This window comes from Rhea americana, unplaced genomic scaffold, assembly GCF_003343005.1.
Source record: "Rhea americana isolate MKP2758 unplaced genomic scaffold, rheAme1 scaffold_0, whole genome shotgun sequence".
NCBI lineage: Eukaryota > Metazoa > Chordata > Aves > Rheiformes > Rheidae > Rhea > Rhea americana.
The window spans coordinates 9,695,821-9,702,063 of NW_028185037.1; the positions used below are offsets into that span (position 1 = coordinate 9,695,821).

At 40.0% G+C, this 6,243-nt stretch overlaps 1 protein-coding gene across 1 annotated transcript in view; it reads right to left on the minus strand.

Annotated features, from left to right (window-relative positions):
• The window catches only part of TRPS1 (transcriptional repressor GATA binding 1), a 211,430-nt gene extending 205,407 nt beyond the window's left edge, over nt 1–6,023 (minus strand). Inside the window, exon 1 of the mRNA XM_085310945.1 lies at nt 6,004–6,023. The gene's annotated coding sequence lies outside the window, so the exon portion shown is untranslated. The remainder of the gene's footprint in view (nt 1–6,003) is intronic.
• Between the last annotated feature and the right edge of the window lie 220 nt (nt 6,024–6,243).

Here is a 6,243-nt window from a genome sequence, read left to right on the forward strand (position 1 = left end):
AAAAAAAAAAAAAAAAAAAAAAAAAAAAAAAAAAACAGATCATATAGAAAAGCTCACTTATTATTCCACAACTTTTTTTCCAGTTCCATTCTCTCAAAAGCACACTTTGTGGACAGTGAAAATCACTGTTTTTCTTGGCCTGTCAAAAAAATGCTGACATACCCAGGATGCCACGCACGTCTCTGAGGGCATTGCGGCCCTCTGCCATGGCTGGGGACGCGATCCTGGAGCTCCARCCACTCCACCGCTGTCCATCTGAGCCTTTCAGCGGGTCGTTGGTGAGGGGAAAGGAAGGAGGCGAGCTCGGAAACCAGCCCCCAGCAAAGGGGCTCGGAAGCAGGTGCTCTGTGCAAGCCCACTTCGAAGTTTAGCTCCCCTGTCGGACGCGGACTGCTTTCAGCCCGAAAGGACTGCTGCTCGGGATGACATAGCAAACCATRGCCACGCTGAAGACCGGTTTTGCACAGCGAACTACTGCTCGACCACTGTGTGCAGAGCAGCAGAAATGCAAGATGCAGCATTACAAAACATTGGTGCTGCGTCCTGAGTTCGCCGAGACTTTTCAAAGCAACAAACGGTAATATAYAAACTGTAAGCAGGTCAAACATCGACCCCCAAGAAGCACTGATCTTAAGCTCAAATGAACTTAGTAAATTCTCCAGTGAGAATCTGATCTTCTTCTAGATTAAGTTAACTGAAGCTTTGTCACTCGCGAGTACAGGAATTGGTMAGGCCCCTAATCAGAGGGTTTTAATCAGTCTTTAGTCCTTTCTGAATTTCTCACAGGTTTCCACTCCAGCCAAATTACATAAAGTTTTATAAAAGTCATTCACCTATACCAATAAAAAGAAAGTCCCCAAAATACTAAACTTTGTTTTCTCACTAGCGAGTTTCATGTCGTAAACAACCTAAGGTTGGTCAGTGATGCAAAATGGATTCTTGTCTAGATCTGTAAACTTTTCCAGGAGCTGTAATATCCTGCATTTGATGACATCATGAAGCTAACCACAAGTAAAAGTTAGTTTTCAATTTGTTCTACTTTTCCCTTATTAGTCTCTGTGTCAGAAGCAGAATAAGAATCCTCATTAAGTCACATTAAATTCTTTAAACTCATTAAAGGCCCAGAAAAAAAGAACAATACAAACACTAGTGTTTTTGTAGAAGTTATGCAACACAAATGGACTTAAATTTACATGTATTTTTAGAATGTAAGCATGTGCATGTAACAGCCAAAGAGACACAGATATATGCGAGATATATAAATGGAGAGAGATAGAGTAACAGAGACAACAAGGCAGAGCATACCTTACAAATGACAGAATGATACCTAGATAAAAGTGGATTATGCGTGATCATTTCTGACCTGATATAGATGAAGCACATCATGCTTTGTGTCCCGAACTGTGACAGAGCTGGAGTCAGAGCCATACCCTACATCTCTTTTCTATGAGATTTTCAATGAACAGTTCCTTGGGAATTTTTCCAGGAAAGAAGACAACCTCAAGGACTACACAGTCAGCAGCAGTCAAGTGGAAATCTAACTTTTTGTCCATGACAAAAAGCTTGATTGTTATTGCTTTGTGTTAACAGAGGAAGCAATATTATTTGGTTGTATTTGAGGCTACATCTACTACTCATGCTCTTGGACTTGCACATGGTGTGTGCATAATTTTATCCGTCTTGGAGGATATCTCTGGGTGTGCAAAGGGTGGATGTTTGTTAGAGGATTTATTGTAGCTGAATGACTCAGATACATGTTGTTGATAAATTTTGATCCCCTCCATATGACTGGAAATACGAGCTCAATGCCACAAAATTATTTATGCTCCTACAATATGCTCAAACAAATATTACAGGATTAAATTTAATCTATTTATGATTTTTTTTTTCCTTGTGATATGCATAGCATCCAAATAACAGCTTAGTTCTAAAGGAAATTCCTGAAGAACCTGGAACGAGACTTAATTAGATGGCATAAATTTCCGATGTCTGTAGCAGGCCACCAAAAGAACACAGTCTATGCAGTACATGGGGACCTAAGTTACTGTTTCTTTCCTTCCTGCCGCTGTGACAACTGCGTTTAGATGTGTCATTTTACTGATCTGCACAGCCCGAGTCCACGCCAGGACCGTGGCAGCAGGCGGCCTCCGCTTCTCGAGCTCTCCTCTCCCGCCTGTCGCCCAGACTCAGATGCTGTTCACCTGCAAGGCACATGGTACGGCTCATCTATTTTCACAAGCTTTTGCCTCGGGTATTTGGAGCCAGGTTGATTTTATTAATTCTGTGCATGTGTGTGTGCGCGTGTGGGTCTCRATGTCTGCGTGTGCAGGAGCAGAGAGTTCGGCAACGATCATTTTGTTCTTCGCAGTGTAACTGCAGCTAGCGAGCGTCTGACGGGTATACACACAACTCATCGAAAAATGAGAATGCTGAAGAGAACRACTATTTTCAGTTTAGGAAGCTGGAATAGGAGGTATCTTTTATTAACTGAATTCATGAAGCAACTTTTTCTCTGCATAGCAACTTTTGGATGATGCTCCACAAACTCGCAGCATTTGCTTGAAGATCAGTATACGAGAAAGTTAAAAAGAATCATACTTGGCAACACTGAAAACCTTCTACCACCAAATAAAATTGCTTTATTCTAACTAATTTAATTTCCATTAAACTTTAAACTGCACATAGGAATTTTAGGCAATACTTAACTTCAGTATCTACTTCAATCTTTTTTTAAAAGATCAGTTGAGAATTTTCTTTTAAATATAATCCCCAAAAAGTCACTGGCACATCCAAAAGCAGTCTGCAAGGTATCTGTCTAGGCAGAGTGCGTTATCTCTTTTTAATTAACTACTACTAAATTCTCCCCCCCCCTTTTTTCCCCAGAACTGCCAAGCTGTATGTTTAATTTTTTAAGTTTTAGTATGTGTTTCTGACTTGCAGACTTTGCAAAGTAGGTCAGGAATACCCAAAGGATACACATTTGAAGGCTACAGATAGCAGAACACACCATTTACGGCTTTGTATATACACATACGTACACATTCTATATAATATAGATAGATAGATTCAATGATTTAAACACATTACATCTATACTGTATGTTTCAAGAACATTCAGATATTTACACTGTTAGATCACCACTCATTTTAGACCTACACTAGTGCCAGCTGCCAAAAAAAAGTACACAAATCAAAATATGTTACCTTTGTTCAAACAATACTGCTGTTCATTATATAATAGAAGCTGTCATGCTTAATCTTCCAGGAACCAAGAACTGGTACATTCTTGGACCAGAGGTGGCTTGAAATGGTTTGAGGCAAAACTGAAGCATATTGTTTAAGTAAATCTTGCTGAGAAACGTAAGCACATTGATGATTTTTAACATCATCTTTTACAGATTTTTTCCAGATATATTAGTAAACTAAAAATCTCAAAACAGAGACAAACGTATCAGTGTTTTTTCATGCATTTAAAATGTATTTTTCCCCCTGCGCTGTCAGTCTCAGTAAATGTAATGAGGGATCTGAAAACGATGCTTGAGAACTGATGCCGTGATGAAGTAAAGCGTACCTATAAAATTACATGTTGACTTTTGAGAAGAAAATACGCCAAAACTAAAATTTGCCTTTAGAGTTCTCAGGCTTATCTAAATATCCCTGCAGTTAATGCAGGCACTGTATGTTACATGCTGCAAAGTTTGTTTCTTATTGGGAGCATGCAAAAAATGCCAAGAGAAGCAGCACTTAAAATTGTATGTCTATAATGTGATATGGAGAAATACTTATGGCAGAAACGCCTGACATTCTTCACTGTTGGCACTTTTTAAACTCGTATTTTAATCTGACAAAACGCTAAATAAAAATAACTACGCTTACTGAAGAAAATCTCTCTCACGGCGGGCTCTGCGTGTTTTCTAAAACTGCAAAGGGAAGTATTTTACAGTTCCACCTCTAACAGGAGATAYGCACCAGGCAGGCACAAGCGGGCTTAGGGCCGCCCGCCCGCACGGACCCTCACGACGCGGCAGAGCCCGGTCCCGCAGCCCTCGCTCGCTCAAAAGGCCCCCTGACGTCAACGTGTGCTTTTTCCAAGAATGAGAACTGCCGGATCAGGCCCCAAAAGCGCTTAGGAAGATGAGAGGTTACTTCAACAGACTGACTGGGAGATTAAACAGGAAGATTGAGGCAGGACAAGTCTGGGGTTTAAACCCTAGGGAGGATTGACATTTAAAGTGTTGCCACTGAATTATAGCTCTCCACGTTGGGTGGGGTAACCTCCTACTGGGTGGAGTGTCTCCCCTAAAGGAAGGAAAAACTGGCACAAGCCAACTTGGTCTTTGAAAGATTTCCCTCCTTGCCAACTTATGAAGTCGCCCTGACGTCAACTTCGTCAAGAAAGTCTATTGCCCAACTCGGTCTTTTTTGCCGTAGAACGTTTGCTTGTGCGCAAAAGCCCAGGAGAGGTAGAGAGAAAATTAGAAAATTAAGGAAATTAGTCAGAAGGCTCTAAAAAACAGAGGGGAAAAGTAAAAAATAAAAAAAAAATAAAAAAAAATAAAAGACTCCCTACCACACTGGATTTTTTAAAGTATAATTAATAAATAAAACTTTTTTTTTTGATTTCCCATACCCGCGTAATATAAACAGATGCCGAACGCTAGGGACGATTCCTGAACCTGGTTTAGCTTTAAAATACGGGGAGAGCGAGCACGGAAAGTGAGCGTCTGGAAGGCAGGATTTCCCCTTTCTTCTGCAGTGGACAACAAACCTTCCCATTCAGCTTCACCAACAGGTGTAAAACGTTCCCATACTAGCAAAACAATTTTCACTGAACTGCCACCCAAGTACACTTAACATATTAATCCTCCCTGAATCAAAATAAATTGCTTCTCCAAAAGAATGCTCGGGATGCTGGATGGGGGGGAAGAGAGGGCTGGGGGGGGGGTATCAAACCAAAAGGAAAAAGGATAAAGCACCTCAAAATGCCCATGGGGAGAAAAAAAAAATAAAATCAGAAAACAGTTTAAGTTACCGTAACCTGAAATGCACCAGCCATCACAAAGAGCAATTGGAGAAATCCAGCAGAGCTCAGCAGGAAAGATTTTTAATAACAGATTGAAAAACAAGAATAAAAATAACTGCATCAACAGGGCCTTTCTTCCTCAGGCCACAAGCCCGTTTTTACTTGAATTTTAAAAAAATGGCAGTTTGGCCACTAAAACCAATCCAGAACATTATTAAAAGTTAAAAGCTACCAATTACTTCTGTCTGTTCTTTTAAAGCAAAGTTTGGCATTACGTCAGTTGGTTTAAAGAAAACAAGAAAGAGAGAGAGAAAGAAGGAGAGAAAGTTTCCTGCTTGTATAAATTAAACCACCAGGGAAGGTGTCTAGCCACTTGTAAAGCATTTATTACAGGTTTTTAAAGGGCTAGTAACATTTTAAAAATTAAATATTTTAAAATAAATGTACGGGAAAAAGAAGTCAATCTGAGCTTGGAAGAAAAGCAGACTTACGAGAAATTATACATGCATGAATTGCAGCTACAAAAGTAAGAACGGCTCTTAGGACTAAACTTTGCAATTCAAAATAATTCTATTTTCAAGGCAGAAATAATTCTATTTTATTTTTCAGATTCGTCCCCTATGAGCACGGAAAAGTTCCATAGAATTTTATGGGATGGAACCAACCGGGTGCTACAGCTATGTCCTCCAGAAGTGCCATTTATAGGAACTAAATTTTAATGACGAATATTCTCTCTATAGATTTTTCTAAATTCATGTATAGAGTTCCGCAGCAGGAGTAAAATTCCTCAGTTAATGCGACAGGATCATAATAAGAATCACGGATAGAAAGATTAGCATTTTCTATTAAATTTTATACCATTTTCCAGTGGTGGTGCTATTATTAAATTTTAAAGAACCACTTTAAAGGTATTAGAAAATACGAAATCGATAGCGCAGAACATGAATAAAACATAGATGGCTATTAAACAAAGTTTCTTACACACAGCCATGCCACTTCACCTAAATCACAGTCTTCTAAACCCCATGATGCCAAATCAGAGCCTCCTCTGACGCCGGGCTACCCATCAAGTGGAACGGTGCTCCGCTGCGCAACGCTTTGGGGATGCGACAAAATGTCCACTAGGGACTAGATCGAGACCATCGTATTTACTCTCCCATTGCTCCGCGTTTAAGTTGAGCCTTGGTCTGCACGACAGAAAGCCGGGATATCATGCCACTG